Source organism: Tenrec ecaudatus, chromosome 15, assembly GCF_050624435.1.
Source record: "Tenrec ecaudatus isolate mTenEca1 chromosome 15, mTenEca1.hap1, whole genome shotgun sequence".
Taxonomy (NCBI): domain Eukaryota; kingdom Metazoa; phylum Chordata; class Mammalia; order Afrosoricida; family Tenrecidae; genus Tenrec; species Tenrec ecaudatus.
Window position 1 is genome coordinate 28,191,985 of NC_134544.1, and position 27,620 is coordinate 28,219,604.

Below are 27,620 nucleotides of genomic sequence, written 5' to 3' on the forward strand. Positions count from 1 at the left end.
TCCTCTTTAGGCTCACAAAACACATGCAATGACACCGAATGCAGAGAGATCACAGGTCAGTGGGTGGGAAGTCTTGTGGATCCAGTGGCGTTGCAAGCATCTCAGTGCTGGCAGGGGTCTCCATGTGGCTTCTCCAGCTCAGGGCACTAGCATAGTTCTATGCATCTTTATCAGCTGCAATGTCTCCCAGGGAGTGAACAGGGAGACAGAGTGTCTCCTGTCTCTAAGGAGGAAATACCAGAGTTCCCAGAATCCTCAGGAGAAGGCCAGGCCCACAGAGGTCTCATTAGTTATATCTTGATTGACAGCCTAGACTCCACCCCTTCACTCTTAATCCTCTCAGATTGACACCAGATTCTGTAACTACCACAGATGGAGTGTCCAATAAGCAAGACAAGCAGGGGCTTGCTTATGCCTACTGTCTAATCTGCAGGGAGCAGTTTTCCTTGGAAACCATGTGAAAATGTCCACAACAGATTGATAACAAATCGCTAGTCCTGGTGACCGACATGCCAGGACTAGCCCTTGTGCTCCGGAGGGTCTTCACGCACTGGGTGTCTCAGGAAGCGTTTGCCAGGACCTTCTTCCAACGCGCTTCTGGGTGGGCTCAAACGTCCAACCTCTGGGTAAGCAGCTGAGAGGGGTTGCCACCTATACCATCCAGTGACTGCACCCTAACCAGTGGCTGCCAGAGCCCTGGAACCATGTAGATGAACCTCATTGCCCTGCCCGACCCCGCGTGCGCTCCCCCCGCATTCCTGGTCCGACACACAGCTCCCTCTTCGCCCCACTGGTAGTGGAAGAAAAGACTCAGAGAGGCGGCATATGTCCGCTTCACAGGGGTCCTCTCATTGTGTCGGCATAGTGTGTGTGGGGGTGTCTGTTGTGTTGTGTTGCGTGGCGTGTGTGCGTACTCATGCACGTGTGTGCCTGTGCTTTCAGCATGAGCCAACCGCTCAGAACCTGTTTATTCCCCTTTTACGATCAATCTGTAAGGCACCAGGATGGGCCTGGCATGCCAGGAATTGCTTGCAAGTGGCCCTCCAGCCTCGGAGCCGGCCGCCGCTGTCCCCATGCAGTGTGCGTAATGGGTCCTCCCAGGGACGATTTGCATAAAGGATAAATAAGAGAAACACAATGTGAAGTTTATTCATTTTTAAATCCTGCAGCGTTCGTGATTGAAGGCCCAAGCTCAGATGTTTGCCGGATGTGTCCCATTAAGACTCAGGGCTTTGTCTAATGTCTGCTCTGTTCCTGCAGGGGTGTGTGTGTGTGCGCGCGTGTGTGTGCGTGCGTGTGTGTAATGGGCACTCCTTCTCCATGCTGGTGTGTCGTTTCCAGAGCATCCCCCCGCTCCACCAGGGATGGCCACGGCGAGCTGTGTTCCCTTCTTCCAGGCCCCCTCGCTTTAATTTGCTGTAACAGAGCCAGCACATTAAATACAAAACATATTGATGTTCTTAAGGACCCTGGAGGGTCTTTCCCCTTCCCTGTCAGAGGACCCTGGCATGCCGGAAGGGAGAGGAGGTGCTGTTTGGCATGCTTGCTGAGTAGTGCCTCCGGCGGGTCACAACCAAGTGTCTGCCAAGAGCTGTGCCTGCTTCCCCCCCCCCTCCCCAGAGGGCAGAGGGTGTGTCAGAGGGGCCCTTGTGCATGACTTGGAGCAAGAGGGGACATGTAAACTGTGAGGGCACCTTCGGGCTGAGGACCACGGTGGACACAACAGTGGCTTGGGGACTCGTGGCCAGGAGTGTGTGGAAGAGAGGAGGGTAGAGAGGGAGGAAGGCAACCACTGGGTAATACTGCTTGCCTGGGCCTGGTCACTACATGCCCATCAACCAGCAAGTTCCCGATGGCGTGAGAGTTAGAGAAAACTGCACAGGACCCTCATGTTTGGCACCTTTCTATTCCAAATGCTTGGGGCTCCGGGAATTTGGCAGTCCAGATCTGGCTGTCATATTGTGCATATTTGTTACAACAAGTGAAGCAAGAAGAATAGAAGCATCTCCACCAGAAAATTCACCACTTTCCTAACCACGTGTCTTGTCTCGTAGGACAGAGCGACAGGAGCAAGAGAGAGGGCCTGTTGGCACTGCTCATGGTTGGGCAGGGCAGGGCAGCGAGAGAGCTTTCCTCAAGCTCACAAGGTGCCCCAACCTCTGGGGTGATGGCTTCCCTTTTTTCTCTGAAATAATTATGGAGCAGCGTCCACCCCCCGCCCCCCCACACACCCTCCAGCCTTCTCTGGGCAAATACACCAAGCTGCTAGCGGTTACTGTGGAGGAAGCTAGCCACTGCTGTTGCACAGACCCTCTCCTGGCTCTAGGACTTGTCTTTGGAGCTGGAGCTGACTTTGAAGAGGAAGCAACAGAAACACAGAGAGGTAGCGTTTAAATAATGTTCAGAAAATCACACAGCTGATGAGTGGCTGCACTCTGATTCAAATCTATTCTGGGTCTCGTGGTGGTGAGGGGAGAAATGGTGGTGGTGGTGGTGGTGGTGGTGGTGGTGGTGGTGGTGGTGGTGGTGATAGGGATGAAGACAACAGTGGTGATGGTGGGAGTGGTGGATGTGATGGTGTCGGTGGAGGTGTTGGCGGTGCAGATGACAATGGTGGTAATGATGGTGGAGTTGGTGGTAATGGTGGTAGTGGTGGTGCTGGTGGTGGTTATGGTGGTGGAGGCAGGGATGGTAGCAGAGGTGATGCTGTTGGAGGTGGTGGTGGTGGGAGTGGTGGAGGTGGGAGTGGTAGTGGTGGTAATAGTGATGATGGTGGAGGCAGGGATAGTAGTGGAGGTGATGATGGTGGTGGAGGTGGTGGTGGTGGGAGTGGTAGTGGTGGTAGAGGTGGTAATAGTGATGGTGATGGAGATGGTGGTGGAGATGGCGATGGTGGTAGAGATGGTGATGATGGTGATGATGGTGGAGATGGTGATGGTGTTAGAGATGGTGATGGTGGTAGAGATGGTGATGATGGTGGAGATGGTGATGGTGGTAGAGATGGTGATGATGGTAGAGATGGTGATGGTGGTAGAGATGGTGATGATGGTGGAGATGGTGATGGTGGTAGAGATGGTGATGATGGTAGAGATGGTGATGGTGGTAGAGATGGTAGAGGTGGTGATGGTGATGGTGGTGGTAGTGGTAATGGTGGCGGCGGCCGGTGGTGGTGATTGATCTAGTAAGAGTGGTGCTGGTTCTGATAGTGATTTTAGAGACTCCCTGAATCCTCCTTGTAAAACGACGTCCGTGGAAAGCATTAATCAGGATATTAAAGTAGTTAGCTGGGTCTCCCAAAATATTAGCATTAGACTCGCACCCAGCCAAGTCTCAAAGGTGAACACAAGACTCAACATGAGCCGGGGGTGGGGGGCACCTCAGTATCATTTTTCCTGACCCAGCGCAGTAATACGAGATCACATTGCTAATAATTTCAGTGAGAAGAAGTTAAGTTATGCTTGTCAATTGTATTAGGACGATAAGGAAATAGGTCATTTATTTTGCATAGGTTTTTTTGGTCAATGATTATTGAAAAATATCCCAGTTCTCCGGGAAATTCATCTATGGCAGTCCCTGCCTTGGAACCATTGACAAACAAGGGATTGCTGTCTGGAAAGTGCCCCAGGCTCAGGATAACCCAGGTACCGTCACCTGGAGAACGTTGTGGCTGGGCTGGTTGGTGCGAGCAGCCCTCTGCCCACCCCTGCAGAGTCAGGGGTCAGGTCATGCAGAAAGAAGGGGCTTGAACTCCAGTCCTCCAAGTCTCCCGGCCACGGCATGCCCGACCGACCTGGGGTGAGACATGGAAGACACAGACAAAAATTACTGAATGGGAAAGCCCAAGGGAGACAGACCGCTCATTTCTACTGGCAACAAAGGTGTCACGAGTTTGTCCTGGAATAAGATGAAAGGGTCATTAAAAGTCCACCTCCAATGAGTTGGGTGTGTCTATTTTTTTGAAGTCAGAATGAGGCTGCTTTTGAATTTTCCTGGGAGAGGTGAGTCTAGGCGCAGTCCCTCGCTGACCGACTCCTAATCACTGAACCCTTGCCCAGGTTCAGGACCCTGGGTGGTGCAGACAGCAGGCTCAGCTGACAACAGTGACTGGAAAGCTTGCGTTCACTGAGAAGGAAGGCTTGACAATCGACCTCTGAAAAAGAACCAGCCAGTGAATGCTCCACGAAGCACAATTCTACCCTGACACACACACACACCATCACTACCACCACCACCACCACCACCATGACTCAATGGAAACTGATCGTTCCCCCCTGCCCAGGTGAGTTGCTCGAGAGAGCATTCTGGGCACAGGCAGATGGGAGGTGGGGGGGAGTGGGGTGGTAAAGTTGACTGAGAGATCAAGGGGCACATAACTCATAATGGGCACCCCCATCTTCTTAGGTTTCAGGGGCTGCTCACACTCTCACTGCTTTAGGGATGAGGAGCTGGAGTTCTTGCCCAGAGGGGTGGAGAGATGCCGACTTGGGATTCGTGACGTGGACACCATGACCGACAGGCGTGTCCTTCCACAGAGGGCTCTTGTTCCTCACAAGTTCCAGAGGAGTCCGTCCTACAGGAAGGTGGACAGGGATTCAGTCCACGAGGACTTCCGTTCACACCTGCCAGAGCCTCTAGAGCCCCTGGGGAAGTTCGGGAGAAGGACATAGAGGTGAGGGGTGGGAGTGATAGGCGCGTGACACCCACCTTAGTTGCCTAGGGCTGTGACAACACAAAGACCAGACTCTAAGGACCAGAAATGGATCTCCTCATGTTCTGGAAGCTAAACGTTCAAGTCAGATCTGGGTTGGGTCAGTTTCTTCCTTGTGGATAATCGGATGCTCCCTGCTTGCTTGGCTTGTAGATGACCCACCGAGGGCACCTGCCTTCCCCCATAGACCTCTGTGTGCCTTTGCTCTTCCCACAACTCAGCAGTGAGTAGGTTTAAGATCCACCCTCCAGCTACAGCGAGAGGACCCTGATGGACTGACTGGCCACTTTGCATTAGATTATATCATGGAAGGGATTACATTAGATCACATTCCACAAGGGAAGATGATGACATTGAATTGCATTAGGATTCCGACACATATTTTGCTAGGGAGATAGGTCTGACCCACAGGACCTTCCCTGAGTGACTTGTGTTGGCAGGGTGCAGCACCTCCAGGGACTTTGTTGTGATGACAGTTTCCTCACTGTAGGTATTCAAGGACAGGCAGATGGACCTGACAGGAATATTCAGGAACTTTTTTTGTGTGTGTGTGTTCTAGGTGGTATATTGAAGAGATGACTTCTTTTTTTAAAAAATCGTTTTATTAGGGGCTCATACAACTTTTATCGCCATCCATACATACATCAATTGTGTAAAGCACATTTGTACATTCATTGCCCTCATCATTCTCAAAACATTTGCTCTCCACTTAAACCCCTGGCGCCAGGTCCTCATTTTCCCCCCTCCCTCCCTGTTCCCCCCTCCCTCATGAACCCTTGATAATTTATAAATTATTATTTTGTCATATCTTGCCCTGTCTGATGTCTCCCTTCACCCACTTCTCTGTTGTCGGTCCCCCAGGGAAGAGGTCACATGTAGATCCTTGTAATCGGTTCCCCCTTTCCAACCCACCCTCCCTCAACCCTCTCAGTATTGCCACTCATATCACTGGTCCTGAAGGGATCATCTGCCCTGGATTTCCTGTGCTTCCAATTCCTATCTGTACCAGTGTACAGCCTCTGGTCTAGCCATATTTGTAAGGTAGAATTGGGATCATGATGGTGGGGTAGGAAGAAGCATTTAGGAACTAGAGGAAAGTTGTATGTTTCATTGTTGCTACATCGCACCCTTACTAGCTCCTCTCCTCCCCAAGACCCTTCTGTAAGGGGATGTCCAGTGGCCAACAAATGGGCTTTGGGTCTCCACTCCACACTCCTCCCTTCACTCACTATGATAAGATTTTTTGTTCTGATGATGCCTGATACCCGATCCTTTCGGCACCTCGTGATCACACAGGCTGGTGTGCTTCTTCCATGTGGGCTTTGTTGCTTCTGAGGTAGATGGCCGCTTGTTTACCTTCAAGCTTTTAAGACCCCAGATGCTATATCTTTTGATAGCTGGGCACCATCAGCTTTCTTTGCCACATTTGCTTATTCACCTGCTGAAGAGATGACGTCTAAGGCTCCGTACCTCTTGAGAGATAGTATGTGTTCATGTGTCTGAGAGGCAGAAACAGAGATTGAGTCAATACCTAAAGCCCTCTGGGCATCTGGAGACTGCTGTCTAATCAACAACACTTAAGCATATCAATGGCCAGTCTGCTTCCTACTTCCCTCTAGATAATTTCCTTCTGAGGTCAGGGTGCCTGGCTTCCAGTCCCAGTTCTGTCCCTAAATGGCCATGTAACCTTACACACCTTTCATTATCCTCAACCTTTGGTTTCCTCGTCTTTAAAATGCTCCGCTTCCTGTTGGCTCCACGGTTGTGTTCATGTTCCTTTCCAGGCTCAGGACAAAGTTGACTTGCGTTCTCCAGTCTCCGGAGCCACACGTGGGTCCAGGGGTAGAAGAGACACCTGATATGAGGTGAAACAGGGCAGTGTCTGCACGTGCCCATCAGAGAAGACACACGAGAGATGTTCCGATCTGAAGAGCTGTCCGTGGCAAGATCCCAACTGCATGGAACGATCTCTGGTGCTGTGAGGAACACACTGGGCTGGGTGGGTTCTGACCAAGTCGGAGTCAAATTCACTTCATCCTGCCGTCTTACAACTCTTACTGTGTAGCCTTTGCTCAGTCTTTGTGCTTCTTAGGACAATGTTGTGCGTCTGGCCTATCTCACACAACGAATGAAAGACTCAACTAAAATGGGGCATTTGACAGTGCTTAGAAAAATATGCCAAATCAACCCACGGTCACCACACCAATGCCTTCATAGGCTCAAAACCAAACACACTACCATCCAGTCAATTCTGATGCACAGTGACCCTCTAGGACAGAGTAGATCTGCCCCTTTGGATTTCTGAGACTTTAAAAATCTTTACGGGAGTAGATAACCTCATCATTCACCGAGAATTAGAGACCCGACTGTAAATCTTTACAGGAACCAGCAATCACATCTTTGTCTTGCTGAATGCCTGGTGGGTTTGAACCACGTCAGTTGACTCAAACACAAACACGGCTATCTGCTTAATAGCATGCATTGCAGTCTCTGGAGCAGGGTTTTGTTCGACTGCAAAAGTTGACCAGCGCCCCAAATGATTGTGCTCAGCTGTGTTTATGCTGCAAACACAGTCTGCATTCGCTCAGCCAGTGGCTCTCAAACGTGGACCTGAATCCGAATCACCTGGGGGTGGGGGGGGCTTGTGAAAGCAGGTGCCTGGGGCCCATCCTGAAAGGTTCTGATTCTGTAAGGCCAAGAACTTGCATTTCTGAATTCCCAGGTGATGCTGCTACCACTAGTCCCCAGACACAGCCACCGCTTCGAGAAGATTCAAGCTACAGGGGCTATTCTTCAATGCACTTACTCGTGTGAACTTTGCTTGATAGTTGTGAGCTACTGTGTCGATCGATGATGCTGAGTCACGGGGACCCCGTGTGACAGAGTTGAACTGCCCCGGAGGGTTTCACTCACAGGTCATACGGTGACTAGGACTCAGCATCAACTCAACGACAGTGAGCAAATCTTTACCGCACTAGGGCTCCCTATAGACTGACTACTTCCCTGATGGTTGTCACTAGTCCAACTGTTAGTGTCCCTGTACGACAGAAGAGAACTGCTTGATGGGGCTTTCTGGGCCTGGAAACGCCCCAGAACCCTGCAGTATTCCTGTGAGATGGCCCCCAGGTCAGGCAGTGCTGGGGATATTTTACAAACCCACCGAGACTGGACGTGGGGATGTGCTGAGGGCTAACCCAACACTCCAAACTCGCTGCCTTTGAGTCATTTCTGACTCTTGGTGACACTACAGGACTGAGTAGAACTGCCTGGGTGGGTTTCCGAGAGCCTCCTCTTGCCCCTGAGGTCAGTAGCGCAGTGTGTAACCCACTTCCACCACCTGGCCAGGTGGAAATACAGCCAGGATTTTTCTGGAGGTCCATTTCAGTGCCCTCCACCTAGGCTCTGCCCCCTACTGGCCGGCCATGGCCATGGCTCCAGGGTTGCCCGGTTGCCCTTATTGGTCAGTGTAGCAGTATTTTCGGGTGGCTGTGAGGCGCCCTGGCCGTGTAGTGGGTATGTGTTGGGCCGCTAACCTCAAGGCCAACAGTTTAAAGCCACCAGCCACTCCTCGGAGAAAGAGGGGGCTTTCTACTCCCATAAAGAGCTACAGTTCTGGAAACTCACAGGTGCGGTTCTAACCTGTCCTATAGAGTCCATGTGAGTTGGAATGGACTGGGTGGCAGTGGTGTTTGTTTGCTCCTCTGGAGCACCTGTTTGATGGAGGAGCGTAGTCAAGGGGGAAGCCCTCTCTCTCCTAGCCACGGTGTTGTTGGATTCTTAGGGGGGTGGGTGGGGGGAAGCAGTCTCAGCAATTCTCCACAATCCCAAAGGAGTGTCCTGGGCAAATCCAGAGAACACCTAGACTTCTGGACAGTCCACATGATTTCCCTGGGCCCCGAAATACTCTTGATGCTCCCCCTCCCCACCCAACTGGTCCTCAAAAACCATCCTCGGACTGAATGGCTTCCTGGCCCACCAGTGAAGCCTGACTTAGGGGCATCTTTGTCCAACAGCCATGGCAGGAAGGAGCCCCGGGGTTTGCTTTGGCCAGTAACCCTGTATGACCTTCCCTATGGAGACCCCTCCTTGTGGAGAGCCCCCTCTTTGCAGCGCCCCCAGGCCTGAGGATCTTGTGGGCCCCAGAGGAGGCCAGATCTGGCCCTGACACCCTGGAGGAGGCGAATTGGGACACGGGTGGACTCACGTGAAAACCATCGCTGGCGCTCGCTAGCTCTGCGGAGCCTCTGAGAAGGAGGCTGCATCTTTGGGCTCTAGTTGATCTTTCCTCCTCCTCCTCTTCCTCCCCCTGGTCTTTGGGCCAAGCTGCTTTCTCCACCGCCATCAGGGCAGCCCCAGCTCTCACCGCGTGAGCGCGCGTGGATGCGCGCGGGGCAGGAGAGCGCGTGTGCTCTCTCCGGAGTGACTGGTTTGTGCTGTCATGAGCCGTTGTTTTGGTAAATGGCGAGTTAAACAGATATATCCAAGCGTAAAATCTAAAAAATGTTCCCTCTGGGCGCCCGGGGGGTGTTGTTTGAAATCAACTACATATCAATTGAGCGGCGGCGAGCGGATCCGATGATAAATTCCAGTCCACAGACGCCTTATAAATTACATTTTTTTGTTCGCGATCTTGCCTCATCTCAGCTCCCCAGAGGCCCTTAGACTGAGAACTATGATTGTGTTGGAGAAACGTTTGCTCAGCTTGAGCGAGGCCATTAGCATTGCAGCGCCAGTCCGTCCCTGCGCGCCCCCCGCCCCCCTCCCCCACGGCCCCCCACCCGCCCCTTTAACAAAATACAATATGTGCCTGGTAATTTTTCTGTTCATTATCTCATTGTTTTCTGTAAGTACAAGGTTAGATTGAATTACTGCGGGCTCCGCTGTCTGTTTGTAATTCTCCTTCCATGCCGAGCTGCTAATGAATGGGCAATTTAGTCAATTCTTTGTAACGGCTTCTTCTGTGCGTCAGCCACTTAATTACTCCGAGCCGTTCTCGCTGCTGCTTTATGGCATGGAAAGTCGGGCGGCTCGCAGGGCTTGGCACGGGAATCTCCAGCTTCCGGAAAAAAAAAAAAAAAAGGGAAACATTGTGGCGGCAACCAGGATTCTGCATCCGTGTTCTCTGCAGCCGCCTCTGCCCACCCAGCCCCCCGTGGCTCTGCACACACACTGATGGTCCACCTTCCTGGCTGCCAGTTGGGCCACATCGTGGCTGTGTCAGCCACAGCTCCGGAGGGTGGTGAGAAGGTACAGGCTCCTGTTCAGAGAGTAGAACCCACCCCCCTCCCAGGGAGAGGCAGTCATCCGGTGTTTGAAATGTTATTGCCTGTTGTGTTTGGTGCCATCGAGTGGCCCTCTGGTTCAGAGACCGTGTGCCACAGAACAAATCACAGCCGGCTCCGCCCTGCCCTCACACTTGTGCGTCCGCTGGAGCCCATGGCTGCAGTCCCCAAGTCAACCCTTCTCCTGGAGGGCCTTCCTCCTTTCCTCTGACCCCCCCAGGGACGGTCCCACCTGACAACATGCCCCGACGGGCGCCAGAAGGAGCCTTGCTGTGTTGGATTTCACGGCGCAAATTGGCCATGCTTCTGGCAGTTGCTTGTACATTTAATATTCTCGGCCAAGGACCATTCAAAACCATCACTTCCTCGCCAGCCTTCCTCATTTGTCCACGGTTTGCCTGCCTATGAGGTGACTGAAAAGGCCTTGGCTGACCTTGGGTCAAGGGCACCTCAGTTCTCCAAGTGCATCTTTTCTTCCGAGCACCGAGAGGCCTTTGTCGCAGAGCCCTGGTGGTGCTGTGGGCAGAGTGCTGGCTTGCTAATCCCAGGGCTCTGGGGGCGGCAGAGGAGGCTGCACAAAGCCTCCCAAACCCTTGAGAGGATTACTATGAATCACAATTGCTTCATTGAAGGTCAGGTTTGGTGTTTTGTTTTAAAAAATATACTGTTGATTTGTGGATGGCTTCTTGTATGGCAATGGATTGTGGATCCAAGGAAAATGAAATTCACTATAATCTCTTCCAGTCGGTTGGCCAAGTAGCTGTCTTCCGAAGTTCTTGGAATGGATGAGAGAGCACCCATAACAGACCGGCACTTACTGCTTCATGCTCACTGCCATTGAGCCAATGCTGACTCAGAGCAGCCTGCTGTGGGTTTCCAACTCTGTAACTGTTTAGGATACTAGAAAGCTCAGTCTTCCTCCCGAGGAGCTGCTCGTGGTTTTGAACCACTGAACATGAGGATGGCAGCCCAACTCGGAACCGCTACACCACCAGGGCTCCATCACACAACATCCGTTTATTGAAACATTCTAACTGATAGTCTACCAAGTCTTGAGCCCTTTTCTTTCTTTTTTTTTCCAGTTGCGGCTTAGACGTCTTACTTTGATGCCATTGGTTCTTGAGAGATGCTACGTCCTGAAAAGGTTGAACATGGACCAGCCTGCTAGATTGCGAGACAAACACGGATGCTGTCTGTGAACAGGTGCTGATGCTGACAATGTTGTCCATACTACATGTTTCGCTACATTATGCTACAAGGATGTCATGTTAGATGGCGGCTAGCTGGTAGTGTTTGCTGATGTAACTCCAGAGAGAAGTGCACACATTTCTTTAGTTGAGCAACCATGCTGCCCTTTGCTTGGATGCCACGCCATGCCGATTCATTTCCATGGCTGCTGGTTTTGTTCGTTTTCATGACTTTGGTTAATGCTTCCAATGGAAAGACAAGCATTTCCTTCTTCAGTTCATCAGCGATGACCCTTTCGCGTCAGTGAGAAAAAACAGAAAGCAAACCAAACAACAAAACAACACAGTCACTCTGTCTGAATTCAGGCGCTAAGATCAGAAAGACTTTCTTTTAATACGTGATGCCGTCAGTCAGAGATTTTGACAGACATCCATACTTCTTACAACATTGGTGAGTTTTTGTAGAATTACTCCATGGGATAGTAAAACTTACTTGTCTAACCTCAAAAAATACATTTAAATTGTTTTAAAAATGTATTTATGATGATGAGGATGTCTAGCCCATGGCCACGATTGTAAAACCTGTGTGGACCCTGAATACCGAGCAGTGTGGCCACCCTGAGGCCCGGGGGTGAAAACAGGAAGTGCTCCACTGTTAGTTGAAAGGCTGTTGGTTCAAGTCCACCCAGAGGTGCCTTGGAAGTAAAGTCTGGCGATCTGCGTTCCAAATGACCTGGCCGGGGACATGCTATGGGATAGTTCTACTCCGCACACACGGGTGGATCAGGAGTGGTAATCACTCAGTGGGCCACTAGCCATAATCACGGTATATCCGCATGATCTCTCCTCCCCTCCGGCTATTCGGGAGCAGGAAGGATGCTTATGGTCCCCATTTAAATACGGAGACATCCACTCTGGACATAGGAAGTGACTTGTTCGAGGTCAATGGACCCAAATCAGCTGAGCCACAAATCTACCCTCTCTCCAAGGCCCCATGCTGCTCCCCGGGGAATGGGTGACAACTAGGTGGAAGTGTCCCAAGGTAGAAAATAGCAAGTGTGAGTTGCCCTTTAAGGGGCTGGAACCCCTGAAAACGAAGGGGTCTTTATGGCCATGTGACTGTGAGGCTGACACCCCTGAGGAAGTGGGAACACATTTAACCAAACACCCATTTACTAAGTCGCGCCTCTGGGTCCCCCAGCCACACAATCATGCTATTTCTGTGGGGCCCTGAGTTGAAACAAACCTACAATTTATCATCTAAACCGGGCCATTTGAAAGCACATGCGCTGGGCCCACAGGCATCGAGGGGGCTTCTTTTGGGCAGACTTGGGGTGGATGTGGTGGTGGTCCCGTGAACAAGAATGAGACGACCTGTGCTCAGCCGTCCGCAGGTCTGAAGACAGCACTTGGAGAGGAACCTCCGGGGCTCGCACGCCTGTCCTGTGACTGCGCATGGCGGAATGTTCATGAGCTCCGAGTTATCAACCCTGTGGGGGCTCCGGACACTATTGCTCCTGGTCCAGGACATGATGTAGTCATCAACCCCGGGAGTATGGGGCTAAGTCACAGCAACCAAGCTGTGGGGGACAAGAGTTTCAAAGCTTTTGACTGGGCGGCTCTAGGAGAACTCTGAGCGCTGCAAATCTTCTGGATAGGGGGCTCCCAGCAACCCCAGAGGCTCTGCCTCATGTGCGCCCATCCTTCTCTTGGGTCTGGCTCACTTCTATTTATTCTTTAGGTGTTAGCTCAATATGCCTTCCTCCAAGAAGCCTTCCCTGATCTCTGAGATTGTATTGTTGTGAGGTGCCATCCACTCGGTTCTGACCCATAGCAACCTGCGTACAAAACCCAACTGACTGCACTTGAATGGATTCTGACCCATCTCGACCCTAATGGACAGAGTGGAACTGCCCCCATGAGTTTCTGAGGCTGCATATGCGCATAGGGGCAGACAGCCTCATCTTTCTTTCACAGAGTGCCTGGTGGATTTGAACGGCTGGCTTTGTGGTTAGTATTAGGTGCCTTCTTATTTCTAGTTGGGCTTAGTCTAGACTAGCAGTTCTCAACCTGTGGATCACCACCCCTTTGGGGGGTCAAACGACCCTTTCACAGGGTTCGCCTGATCCATAACAGTAGCAAACGGCAGTGATGAAGTAGCAACCAAAATAATTTTATGGTTTGGGGGTCACCACCACATGAGGAACCGTATGAAAGGGTCTCAGTATTAGGTCGGTTGAGAGCCTCTGGTCTAGACACTGCTGAAAACTGTCCACCTGGGATGGGCTACCTGGCCTGGGAGCCCGGAGCCCCCATGGAACAGCAAACTGACAGATGGGTGATGGTCCATATCAATGGCTTGAGGCCAGGTGCTCTTTGTTCTAAGTGGTTCGCAAATATGGACTCCTGAAACCTCCTCTCTGTGCACGTCGGAGCTCAGGCCGACCCCGTGGAGTTGAATAGAACTGCTCCACGGGGTTTCGCCGCTGCGACTTTCAGGAAGCTGATTGCCAGGCCTGACTTCTGAGGCACCTCTCGGTGAGTTTGAGCTGCCAACCTTGGGGCTAGAGGAGCGGAGCACCATCTGTGCCACTCGGGTCGTCCATGAGGCCGCCTGCTTTACAAGTGAAGAAACGGAGGCCCAAGCTCAGACTCACTGCCGCGGGTCAATTCTGACTCACAGCGACCCTCAGGGCACCCTGGACCTAAAGGCTGAAGAAGTGCAGGTACTGGAGCCAGAATGTCTAGCCAACACCCCTGGCTCTGCCACATATTATGAGATGCAAGGTGTGAGCCTTTGGCCCAGTTGTGGTTCCCTGAGCCATCCTTTCTCACGTAGGGGTTGAGATACTAATCACATGGTCCGCAGTTCAAAACCGCCAGCCGAGAGAGAGGCCTTCCTCTCCTTTGCTGCCCTCTACCTAACATGATGTCCTTCTCCGGGGACTGGTCTCCGCTGACAACACATCCAGAGTATGGAAGGGGAAGTCTCGCCATGCTTGCCTCCAAGGAGCACGCTGGCAGCACTTCTGAGATGGATCGGTTTGTCTTTTCAGCAGTCCATGGTACTGTCAATATTCTCGGCCAGCACCTCAATTCAGATGCATCATTTTCCCTTCAGTCTCCTTGACTCGATGCCCAACTTTCGCACGCATATGAGGAGACTAAACCATGTCCTGGGTCAGGTGCGTCTTAGTGCTCAAAGTAGCAACCTTTCTTTTCAATTCCCTAAAGGATTCTTGTGTAGCAGATTTACCTAACCCAACACATCTTTGGATCCTTTGGCTGCTGCTTCCATGAGCATGGATTGTGGATCTGATCCGTGACACCTTCTACTTTCTCTCCATGAATCACGATGTTCCCTATTGGTCCAGTTGTGAGGAGGAGAGGTGTGATTGCTACAGGTAACAGCTCTGCTACCCCCTTCTACCCTGGCAAGCTGGCCTCCGCCTAGCTCCACAGATAACCACATCCTCAGCTCCACGCGGTCCCTCGGCCCCCAGGGTCAGATGCCCGCTTGCTTCCTCCTTGCTCCTGTTCCCTACTGCATCTTGGGAGCCTGGGGGATGCCCAGAACCGACACACAGGGGTGGCCTATGGAAATCTGGGCCCCAGGTCAGGGCCACACTCACTGTTACTCCAGGGCTGCCTCTGCAGGCAGCCTGCCTGGGTTACTCCTGCCTTCCTCCCCGGCCTTCTCAGGAGCCCTCACGGACACAGTCTGCTCTGCTCTCTTGGCTGCACCTGCTTTCTCCACCGAACTGCAGGTGGTCCCCTATTGGGACTGAGAACCCCATTCAGTGGGCTGTCAGCAAGGGAGGAGGGGAACAGAAGTAGAGTAGAAACCAGCAGAATCCATCAAGCGTGGTTACATATTGTTTAGCAAAGTCTTTTTTTATACTCTAAAATTTCTTTCTTTCTCATTTTTTAATTTAAAAAAATTTTTATTGGGGCCTCCTACAACTCTTATCACAATCCATACATACACCAATTGTGTAAAGCACATTTGTACATTCGTTGCCTTCATCATTCTCAAAACATTTGCTCTCCACTTAAGCCCGTGGCATCAGCTCCTCATTTTTTTTTTTTAGCAAAGCCTTTTTAAGATTATGTCTGGGTATATACATGGGGATAACCAGTGGACGCTGAGTCCATCGTGACGCCTGCGTGTCCAAGGAGGACTGCACTCCACAGGGCTTCCGATGGCGAAGTTATTAAAAGCAGGTCTCCAGGCCTTTCTTCCTCTCTAGAACCCGTCCCAGTGACGGCCAATGTGTTAGGCTGGGTGGTCTAGAGAAACGAGACCAATGACACTCATATTTGTGTAAGGAAGAACTTTATGTTGAGAAGCCATTTCCTATCAAGAACGAGGTCCAGCCCAGTTTAAGACAAGTCCATGGGTCTGATGCTGGCCGGAGCCCTCTTCTGACTCACAAAGCCAGAGGATGATGAGGCAGAGGGGAAGCAGAGTGATCACAGGCCAGTGGGTCCGGAGTCCCAAGGATCCAAGGTTAGTGGGAACATGGCAGGGCCCGGACAGCTCTCCAAGTCAGCGGTCCTTATGTCCCCTCCCCAGCCCCCACCCCTGGAGGTAGACGCAGAGTCCCATCGAAGAGAAAGGTGAAGGGCCAGAAAGAGAGAGAGAGGGAGAGAGAGAGAGTTCTCACTGCCTTGCTTATAAAAAGGCCATGCCCCCAAAGAAGCATCATCAGACAGTATGCGAGTTGACCGGAAATTGAACTGCCACAGAACCTCTGAGTGAATTGGAGCCTGAACACTTTGGTGTGTACCTGAGTGTGCTGTTGCCTTCCCGAGGGATGATGCACACCGATGCGTGTGCACGCACACACACAGGGGGCTTCCAAAAGTTCATGGACAACTGGAATTAAATCACCAGGGGATTTTCCGACGGGGTTTTGGCAGTCCCCTCACCCACGGGTGGTGTGTCAGAGCCTAACGTGAAGTGTGCTTCTTCATCCACGGCTTAGTCCTCCTGGTGTTCCAGCCACTCCTGGGGCGTGGCTCCCGTTGAGGCTGTCAGGAGGCCTGTCTTGTCCACCCCTCACACAGAGCCAGGGGAGAGGGGAGGTCCAGAACCTGGAGCCACGCTTCCCTGGATGCAGCTTCCTGCTCCCTCTACCCTTCCCTTGCCCAAGTCCTGGATTTCCAGGGTGTCAGAGTCCCTCCCCCCACAACCGGCCCCCCACATCCTCTTCAGTGGGCAGTTTCAGTAACTCTGGAGCCTGCACCCTCTCTGGTGTGGCTTACCCAGCAGCTTCCCTCTCTTCCCTGTTGGGTTTCCAGAGCTCCCTGGGTGATAGGAAATGTAGGGTTTCCTGCCAGCAGCCCTGGTGGCACAGTGGTTGAAGCACTCGGTGCCAGAACCAAATGGTCCGCCGTGTGACCCCACCAGTGGGGCCAGTGGTGGCCTGCTTCCAAAGAGATGACAGCCTAAACACGAGGGGCCAGGTAGACTGTTCTAGAGGGAGATCCGGAATTCACCTGATGGCAGTGGGGTCGGTTGTTTTTGCTGGTGCCTGGTGAACCATGGCCCTTGGAGCCCCATAGGGAAGGTCAATGCCTGAGGTGACCGCCTTGCCCCTCTCCACACCTTGCCAACCTACCCAAGGGTTTCCTTGAGTCACCCTGACTCCCAAATCTGGTACGAGTGATGGGGGTCGCTGATGGCTGAAACCCCCACAGCATAGATTGGAGAACATCAAGAATGTCCAATAGTTCCCAGACAGCTTGCCACCGGCCTCTTCACGCCCCCTGTCATCTCAGCACTCAAGCCCCTGGCGGAGGGAAGAGGGAGAAGTGGGGCCTATAGTTCTGCCAGGAAGCCCAGCTGTACACCCACCAGGCGCCTCTCTGTGCTCCTCAGGATGCCCCCCAATCTCCATGTTAGTGTTACACAGTGATCAGGCAGAGACTATGCTGTGTCCTCAACTAATCTCACCTGACGTTGTAGGGCCTGATCAAAACAAACCAACAAAAAGTTGTTGCCAACGAGTCAATTCTGACTCATAGGGCCCGCATAGGACAGAGTAGAACTGCCCCTGTGGGTTTGTAGAATGTCCTCCTGTGGTACAAACACCACTTTTTCTGTTAGCGCATGAGCGCTTCAGTACTGGACCATCAGGGCGTCCTTCACTAGTGTCTCCAGTTTCCCAAAAAGGTCACTGAGGTGCAGAGACACTAAAGGACTTCAGTAAGATCCAAAGTCCCCAGCGACTAAATCCAGGTTTACACACACCTTTACAATGACAGTGGTCAACACGTGAGGGATTGTGAAAGTCCTACACCTCCAGGCACTCGCTGATGTCACGAGTACAGTTGGAGAGAGCTAGTTCTTCCGTCACTTATCTCTTACTAAAAATGAATCAGGAGGGTTTTCTCTCCCTGATAGATGCCAAGGGTCGGGAACCTCAGGAGGGTGTCTTGTAGTCATTTACACCATAGTCTGAATTAGTCCGAAGGCTTTCCTCTCTGACAGCTGCCCAGCACCCAAGCACCCAGAGAAGGGGGTTTTAGTTAATGGTAGAATACTGGTAGGAGGAGTCCGTTTGGACTAGGGCATGCTCGCTGAATTGGGCAGGACTGTTGGGTTTTGAGGGCACACACAGGCCTGAACCCAGGAGATGGAGTGGGTCACAACTTGGGACAAAGTTCACTTCCCTGGATGTCCCTTTCTTGTTGAGGCCATAGAGACTTGGGCTCCTAGAGAGACCCAGGAGTGTGGGCCTGTGGAGGGGGACTCGTCAGGAAACCAGCCTCGAAGGCCTTGTGCCACAGAAGGAGTGGGGGCCCTGGCTGTGGGCCTGGGCCCCTGGTCCTCCTGCAGGAAACCAGGCTGGTCCTCCAGCATGACTGGTGTACCATTGGGCTCAGTCCAAAGGCCCTGGAGATGCACATACACAGAGGGGCAGCAGGAGGCCAATCGTCCCCCTCCAGCCCCTCGACTAAGGATGACCCTGAAGGTGCTGTCCCTCCGTCAGCACAGGGAGCAGTGATCCTGATCTGTCTCCTGAGTGAGACCACAGCTTCTCAACAGCAGACTGCCCACGTCACCTCCAACCCTCAGCTCTTGCTAGTGTGCCGGGCACCCCAGAGCACTAGCTGCTGCACATCGGGGGTGAACCTGAACCTGCACATGAAAGACGGGGAATGGCACCTTGGAGGCTCTGGCTTAAAGACAAGGAGCCACAAGTCCTGGTCACTGGATCTTTCTTCCTGCTCTGTCTTAATCTGGGAGCTCTGCTGGAACCTGTCCACCTTGGGTCACCTGCTGACATTCAAAATGCTGCCATCTGAGTTTCCAGCCACCCAGCCACACACAAGCCATGCCCCAGTATGACAAACTGGCTGATGGGTGCAGAGCAGCGGTGTATACATGTACATAAAATGCAGACGGAGACAAAACTCACAGACACACAGGTAAACGTACCTGCGCCATAAACCCACTCACATAAACATGCAAAAGCACATGCACCTCATTTCCCAGGGAGTCCATCAATGGCATGTGCGTGCACACCCATGTACACTCCCACGTCTGTGCACAGGCCTCACAAGTGCACCGCACGGAGCCTGCAGCAAGCCCAGCTCAGATGAACTCTGGGCCGCAGATAAACTCCTCTGCTGGTTGGTTATAATCTTTCATTGGAACTGACACGTTGATAGCCCCAGTTTTTTCCAGGAAGTGACCTTCATGCCGGCTATTGATTTCCAGTGGCTATCAGGCACCCGCCACTGGAATGACAGGCCTGGTCGGAGGTCAGCCCTTAAATAAAGCTTCTGGATTACTAAGTACCAGGCAGGCCAATGAAAATGGAAATTGGCAGCCCCTGCTCCCTTTTATGTGGCCTGTCCTGCTGATGGGGTTCAGCTCCGAGTGGCCACCTCCTGGTCCTGTTTTCCACCCCCTCCCCCCACCTCGAATACTGAAGATGCTTCTGAGACCCATGGGGACCCCCTCTGTGGTCTGGACTGGGTGACCTCACCTCTCTGGACCTTCTTGTGTGCCCCCACCCTCATCCTCTCTGTGCCCCCCTCCCATTCCTCAAGGCTGTGTATGGCCCAGACAAATGAGGTGGTGGAGGTGGCATGATGTTCAGTGGCAGATGATACTTTAGAAGATGGTTCTGCTGGGACGCAGGTTCTGGGAGCATTGCTATTTCCTAATCACAAAACCCCACTTAATTCAACTGCCTGCTTGTCTGATGACCTGAGCTTCCCCTTGTGCTGAACAGTGATGCGCTTTCGTGTGTTTATATGTGTGGGCTTGTGGTGCTTGTTTACCTCCTATGCGTGTATACATGCAATTACATATGAGTACATGGGACCGGCTATGTAATGTCATGTGTGCATTTTATGTACATTTATGGATATTTTCTTGTCACTCATCAGTCAGCTTGTCATTCTGAGGGAATATGAAGCCGAGGCACAGGTGGGAATTTCCTGGTTCTCCAAAGCATTGCCTATTATCCTTCCTGCGAGGTCAATATCATCTGAGCCCTGGTGGGGTAGGCATTGGGCTGCTAACCACAAAGTCAGCAGTTTGAACCCTCCAGCTGCTCTGATGGAGAAAGATGAGACTTTGTACTCCCATCAAGAGTTCTAGTCTCAGAAACCCACAGGGGAAGTTCTATAGAGAGTCCAAATCGACTCAATGGCAGCGAGCCAAGAAAACAGAGTTCACAGCACCTTGCCTGGCCCTCAGGGCTTGGGGCAGTCTTGAAGCTGGACAAGAATTCACACTAAGCTGCAGACTCCATCCCTGGATCCCTCCCCCACCCCACTTCGTGGCTCCTGGGCACTAGGAGCACACCGTTGGCCCTCTCCACCAGTGTAAGCACACAGCCGGACCTTCCAGTTTCAGCCACAACCCCGCTCCTCCCTGCAGCCCGCACCTCATTTCCCAGGGACTCCAGCAAACGCAGTTTATGTGGCTTTGCAGGGTGCATTCTGCCTGAACCTGGCGGTGGGTATTTTCCAGCTCAAATCGGAATTGATGAAGGAAGGCTTCCTGGAACAGTCTGGCTTCCTGGGAAGATCCAAGGAGACCACCCAGCTCCCACATTTCTTTACACCCTACTCAAACCAACACTGCCTCTTCTGGTTTGACCTGTGCAGGTGGTGTTTGATGCCACTGTCCACCAAGGCGCCGCTCTCTGTTTTCTAACTCCTGTTAGCGTGAGGTCGGCATGTGGAGGAGGGAGAATAAGACAAAATGATCAATGTCCACAGAGGAATTGTTTGTCAAATCGGAGAATCAAGTGTTGCTGATGGGCCCAGACACCCAGACCGGCCAGGATGTCGATGTTGTCTGGAAGAACTGCAAGAAATCTGGGTGAGTCCATCAATCAGGCCAGTTGGGCAGTGACCCACAAGGTCAGCAGTTCAAAACCACCAGCCGCCCCTTGGGAAAAAGATGGGGCTTTCTATTCACGGAAGCAGCTCTAGTCTTGGAAACTCACAGAAGCTGCACTATCCTACCCCGCGGGGTCATGGTCACTAGGACTTGGCATCGACTCGAGGGTGTCGAGTCTTTATCCACGATGCTCTCCTGTACCAAGCGTGATGTCCTTTCCCAGGGACTGCCCCCTGGTGGTGGAGTGCTTACATGTCGGACTGCTAATTACAACGTCAGCGGTTTGAAACCACCAGCCTCTCCACAGCAGAAAGATGGCTCTTCAGAAGCCCACAGGGGCAGTTCTATGCTGCCTTATATAAGCTCTCTGAGTTGACAGTGACTCTATGGCAGTGTGTTTGCATTTTGGGATTTTGTTTGTTTTTGTCCCTTCAATAAAATGTCCAAAGTTTGTGACACCAGGTCTCACCCTCCTTGTTTCTAAGGGACATGCTGGCTGCCCTTTTTCCAGGATGGATTTGTTTGTTCTTCTGGAAGCCTATGGACCTTCAACATTCTCTGCCAATGCTGTAATTTATGTGTTGTTAACAGAACAATGTGGCCATTTCCGTTTTCAATAGCAATTGTGTGTGTGTGTGTGTGTGTGTGCGCGTGCGTGTGCAGAGTGCCGAGCAGATGTACTGTGAGCTCAGGGGCTGCTGAAAGAATGAACTAATCTGTTTTGAAGGAACACGGCCGGAATTCTCCTCGGAGGCAAGGATGGCAAGACCTGGACTCCTCCTCAGTTCCCTTGAAAACAGGAAATATCAGGAAAGACCCATCACTAGCCAAGGGCATCATAGTCCATAAAGCAGAGGGTCCTAGAACACGGGGAGGGGGCCCTCCATGGGACGGACTGGCACAGGAGCCACGACAATGGATTCAAACATGACAGCCATCATGAAGACGGTGCACGACTAGCCAGTTGTTCTTGTCGTTCTCTTGCAAAGTGGCTGATGGTTTGAACTGCCGACCTTGTGGTTAGCAGCCAAAGTCGTAACCCATTTTGCCACCAGAGCACACGTTGATGCTGCTCAAGCTGCTCAGACGGGGGTACTGCCTGGAAGACATGCCTGGCTGCCCTGGCTCCAGGTCCCTTTAGCCAATTCATCTCACAATTGAGTTGGAGGTGGTTCTCACCTGGCGCTGTCCGGCAGTCTGAGGATAGGGGCCGTCCAGCGATGTCTGCAGACAGTTTTGGAGGTAGGGTGGGTCACAATCCTAGCATGGGGGAGACTGCCTCTGGCATCTAGAGGGTAGAGACCAAGGAATGCTGCTGACCACTCCTACAACACCCAGAGCGACCTCCACAACAAAATGGTGCTTGTTGAGGACCCTAGAGCAGTGGTTCTCAACCTGTGGGTCATGACCCCTTTGGAGGTCGAACGACCCTTTCACAAGGGTTGCCCGATTCATAACAGTAGCAAAATGACAGTCATGAAGTAGCAACGAAAATAATGTTATGGTTGTGGGGTCACCACCACATGAGGAACTGTATGAAAGAGTCATGGCATGAGGAAGGTGAAGAACCGCTGCCCTGGAGCCAGTGCCCTGCCCTCTCGCTAATACAGGGATCGTGAGGGTCTGCCTGTGGCTGTAGAAGTCTCTGGAACCCATCAGCGCCTGCTCACCTCACTCTCCTCACCAGCGAGAGACAGTGCCGGGTAGCACACGAAATGTTTGGCGGCATATATCTAGCAGGCTGACTTTTGCCTCGATGCTTCTGTATGGCCCAAGATGATGCAATATATACCCACACGGCCCGCGACAGAGGAAGGCTTCCCCATGCCCACGCGAAGAGATGCCTTTCCTTTCCTCCGGGGCTCCCAGCTACAGCGACAGCGGCTGGGCCCCCTCCATTTCCTGAAAGCCACAAAGGCTCAGGCCTACACAGAGAGCTGCCGCCTGCCTCCCTCACCCTGAGGCCACTCAGCCAGATGGCAGAGAGGTCAGCGGCAACCAAACATCTAATGACGTGTGACAAGTGTGGCCAGACAGCAGGCCCAGGCTGGGCCCCTTGGAGGCCACTGATTGGGCAGAGGAACTCATAAATAACAGCAGGGTGACAGCCCAAGCTTTGCTCAGTGGGAGGGACGGCGCTCCCCCCAGCTCCAGCCCCTGGGGCAGGCCTTTATGGGACAGCAGCAGGAAGGCCCCCTCCTGGAACAGAGGCCAGGGCTGAGGACCCTGCACGCAGTGAGTGCTGACGAGACTCCAGGGATGTCGCCGGGCCTCTCTGTCCCGACAGCAACAGTGTCTGACGGCGCTGAGCTTCTCCGAGAATGGGGAACCATTCCTTCACGTCGGAAGCAGCGCAACTTGGGTCTTCAAAGCACGTGTTGACTCACCCAGCAAAGCATCTGCCACCGGAGGTCGGGTGGGGCCGTAGCGCTCATCCCCACTCACCCCGAGTTCGAGTCCCAAGTCTTTTTGTGCTTTGCTCTTGAGCCTCCATCTCCTCATCTGAGAAATGGGGATGTTTGGGCAACTAACGTGCTGCTTCCTGGGAAATCATGCGCCAAGTGATAGACTCACGGGAGAGCTGCTGCCAATGATGGCGATTCAATCACGTGGGCGGAAGAATGCATAGTTGGAAACAACAACAACACACTGTCTGATGCTCAGAATAATATTTAATCCATTCCTTAGGGTTTCCAGCCGTTCCAAATAGGCTCTTGAAAATAAGAAGAACGATGACGATGCTTGTATTAAATAGCACGTTGATTTTCACATTTATTTTTTCGCAAGCCTCATGTGGTTCGAAATGGGGCCTAGTTCCAACGATGCATATTTTTTTTCCTCGAAAAGAAAAATGAGAAAAGAAAAAAGAAGGGGATCCGAAGTGAACAGCTGTCAAGAAGATGCACTGTGTCTCCTGGCTTCTTGAAGGCGGGGTTCAGACGGCTGCTGGGGTGGGGGGCAGCGGGGGAGAGCATTGCACTGAGGTGGGGGCCTCTCAGCCCAGTTTCAGTTGTTTTGGGTCTCCGTTGTGTTGTTTGCAATATGAGGAGTATAACCTCCTGACAGGCCCTTGCCGGGCTGCCAAGTTGGGGCTGTTCTGGGGTACAGCTAAGGCATCATTTGAGCAGGGCCGTGTTCCCCGCACCCTCGGACTCATCAGTATGCGCGATGACTGAAGAGACCGCATGACTGCAAAGCATCTTTTCTCCGAGTAGCTGGTCCGCGGTTCCCCCCAATCCCAGGGTGCCTGTGAGAAAGGACTGGACTCTCCTGGGGCCCTCCTTTGGAAATCAAGCTGATTCTCTCAGACTCGAAGCAAGCCTCCCCCAAGACCCTCCCCAGGCTTTTTGTGCCAAGCTGGACCAAGGAAGGCCCTCCTCCCGGCCTGGCTGTGGGACTTCCCTGGGCCCCAGGCCTGAGACAGAGGCCGACTTTCAGCCAGAAGGGCATTGTTTTTAGGGAGGACTAACAATCACAATCTGAGTCTTAATGGAACCACAGACACACTGTCCCCCTGGGAAGAAATGAATGGCTTTGTCGTCCACCTTAGGGAAGACAAAGTGGGCACCTTAGGGACCCACTTCTGCCTTTGGCTCAACCCACCCCTTCTTGGCACCGTCTTGTCTCTTTCTTGCTTCCGGTTTCCTTTGTAATTCTCTTGACTGCCAACTTCCGGTCTCATTCTGCAGGCCAGTTTGGGAGTCAGCTCATCCCTCAGGCCGCAGACCCAGCCAGGTGGCTCCCTGGCCCCTGTGTAGGACCCAGTGTCCATGTGCCCTCTCAACACCTGTGTCTGCAGACTGAGCCTAGCAGTGGGATCTCCCTGGTGGGATTGTAAATTCACACCCAAGTCCGTTGCCATCTAGTCGGTTCTGACCCACAGGAACCCGATGTAGGGTTCCCGAGACTATAAGCTTTTACTGCAGCAGACAACCTCATCTCTCCCCTGCAGAGCGGCTGGTGGGATTGAACCACTGACCTTCTGGTTAACAGCACAATGCCTAGCCCGCAGCACCCTCAGGGCTGCTTGAAAAGGGTCCAGGGCACAAGTAGTCTCTTCAATCCAACCAGAAGTTTCCCGGGAGCACACAGCTTGCCCACAGCTCTTGGTGTTTCTAGAAGACTTGGCTTCATCAGTTGAGGCAACGTCTGCTGATCCTGGCATCTTCTCAAACAAGGAGGTTCCCACCTGCTCCTGCTGAAGGTGCGTGAAAGTCTGTTAGAGAGTCACATGGGGGACACACGTTTCCTAGGGCGGAACAAGCCACCTGGCCAACACACAGTACTCAAACCCAAACCACATCCATTTCTGTGCAGCCAATTCGGACTCCCTGTGATTCTACAGGACAGAATGGAACCGTCCCATCAGATTTCTCAAACCTGGGGACGTGTGTGAGACAGTTTCAGGACTGGCTAGTTTCCTTCGGTGATGCTCACTGTGGCTACGAGGTGAATCGGCTCAGTGGCACCTAACCGCATGCATCTCTCCAGAAGCAGATTCCACATCCACCTCCTGTGGGGCAGATGGTGTGTTCGAACTGCCGATGTTTTGCTTGGCAGCCAAGAGCTTACCCATTCTCACACTTGAGAAATCCTCAAAGCTCATTGTCACAGAGCCAATTCTGACTCGTTAATTCTATAAGCAAGGGACCAAGACCCATATCCCCAGACCAGCAGGAGTACGGTAAGACAGAATTGGTTTAAAAAGAGAAAAAACAACACAACACTAACCACCATGGAGTGGATTCGAACTCACAGAGATCCTGTAGGAAGGTGCAGAACAGCCCCTGCGGGTGTCTGAGACTGTAACGGTTTCTCAGAGGAGAAAGCCTCTTCTTTCTCCCTCAGAGTGGCTCCTGGTTTCCAACCGCTGACCTTACTGTTAGTGGATTCTACATACTATGCACTGAGAGGTCAGGCAGCAAAGCCAGAACAAAGAAGGGGGAGCAGGGCCCTTCAGCAGGGTCTTGGCATAGGAGATGGAGTGGGTTGGAGGGTGGGCACTGAGGTGTGCAGGGCAGAGGCCTGGGTGAGACAGGGAGGCTGGGGGGCCGGGGTGCACGGGATGCCCCCCCCTCTTCTCCACCTCTGCAGGTGGGGTCCCTGGGATGACAGAAATAACCATCTGCACACAACTAAAGGCACGTCGGATGCCTTCCCCATCCTCTCCCAGCTTTGCGTTTGCATCTTTTTATTTCCCTGCCGATGGCTTCTCCCTTTCCCTCGCCACTCCTGCCATTGTTGGCGTAACCTCAATTTCCTGCTGCCTTCCAAAGCCTCTCTTCCCCCAGTGGGGGGAAGGAACTTTTCATGTCCGCCCAGGTCCTCGACCTTGCCTGTGTCCTCCCAAATCGGGGCTCTGGGTGGCTGGGGAGCATGGGAGGCACGGCCGGGAGAGGGGGCGAGGCGATCGCGAAGAGGGAAAGAACAGGAGCAACTGATGAACGTCCCCAAGGTGATTTGCAAATCTGCTGAAATCCCGAACAAGCTTTGATTTAACCCAAGCTTGAAATGGCTTTTATTTACTGTCTATTGTGGAATAAATGACATCTCATAAACAGGCTTTATCCATTACCCCAGAATGGAGAACAGGGTGCTAGGGACATTAGATCCCCTCGATATCAAAGGCGCTATGCCAGGGTGTGTTATTGCAAATAGAAAAATCAATGCCGAGACACACACATCTGAAATTTCATTTTCGTAGAGCCACATTTTCAAAGGGGTGGGGGTGGGGAGGGTGGTGGGGAAAAAAAAGGCAATTGCTAATAAAACTGTCTACAGAAACTGGGGATTTACCCAGGCTGAGCCGAGGAGGACCCAGTGCATTCAGTGAATAAATCGAGCTGTACCAGAGGCCGCTGTCTGCACACCCTGCTCGGCAAATCCCAGCCAGCCTGGCCCAGGGGTGACTGCCCATCGTAGAGGCAGGGCCCCAGGGGGAGTTGGGGGATCCCCACCCCACACTGAGCCGCAGCCCAGGGGGAAAAGTACCAGTAGTTTCTAGAGCCCCTTGCGGTTTCCTCTGGGCCTTCACCACTTAGATGGGAGGGTTTCAGAATCCTTCAGGTATGGCATTCACAGACATGCGTGGAATGAGGAAAGGGGGCTGGCAGACTTCAGGGAAGGGCTGCAGCTCCAGCCTGTTACCCGCCCCCCGCCCCAAGGCAGCTATGTCTGCCGGCCATGCTCGCTCCCTGCACCCCCTTTCAGGGGAAACCCAAGCTATTGGGAACCCCCCTGCCATCTTGGTCACCCACTCCTGGAGGCTCTGGATCTGGTTTTCGCCTCTGTACATTTCCATGGAAGCAGTCAGCCTCATCTCTCTTCTGCAGAGGGTTTGAACTGCCGACCTTGAGGTTAGCAGCCAACGCCTAACCCACGGGGCCACCAGGGCTCCTTTCACACAAAATAGGTCAAAATGAACAAACCCAAACTCTCACAGCCATTAGAGTTGATGCCGACTCATAGTGACCCTCTAGGACAGGGTAGAGCTGCCCCTGTGAGTTTCTGAGGCTGTAACTCTCTAGGGTAGGAAGAAAGCCTGTCTTTCTCTCTCAGATAAGCTGGTGGTTTTGAACAATTGACCTGTGGTTAGCAGCCCAATTTATAGCCACTATGCCACTGGGGCTCCCTTAGGACATAATAGCGGCTCAATAAACACTGGACGAATTCAGGGAAATGAGGATGTGCAGGCCTGCCTGTGGAGGGGGTTCCCTCGCATGGCTGCCTGGGTACTGTGATGAGGAACAGGGTATCCGGTGAGCAAGGTAAGCTCTGTTTCCTTGTGCTTACTTACTTGCTTACTTTCTTCCATGAAATTATCCACTGTAGATGAGTGAGTAAGCACAAACCTACCCTGCTTACTGGGCACTTCGACCCCGTCGAAGACTGTACATTTGACACGGGGCTTTGACTCTATAGGAAGGTTTTCCAGGGTTGAGGGAGAGGCAGAGACCAGCCAGACCCAACCGCAGAAACGTCTATGTGGTGGACAAGGAGAAATTGTTCATTACAGAGTAGCAAGGAAGCACGACTAAGCCAGCGCTTACCTTGCTTGTTGGATAATCTGACAC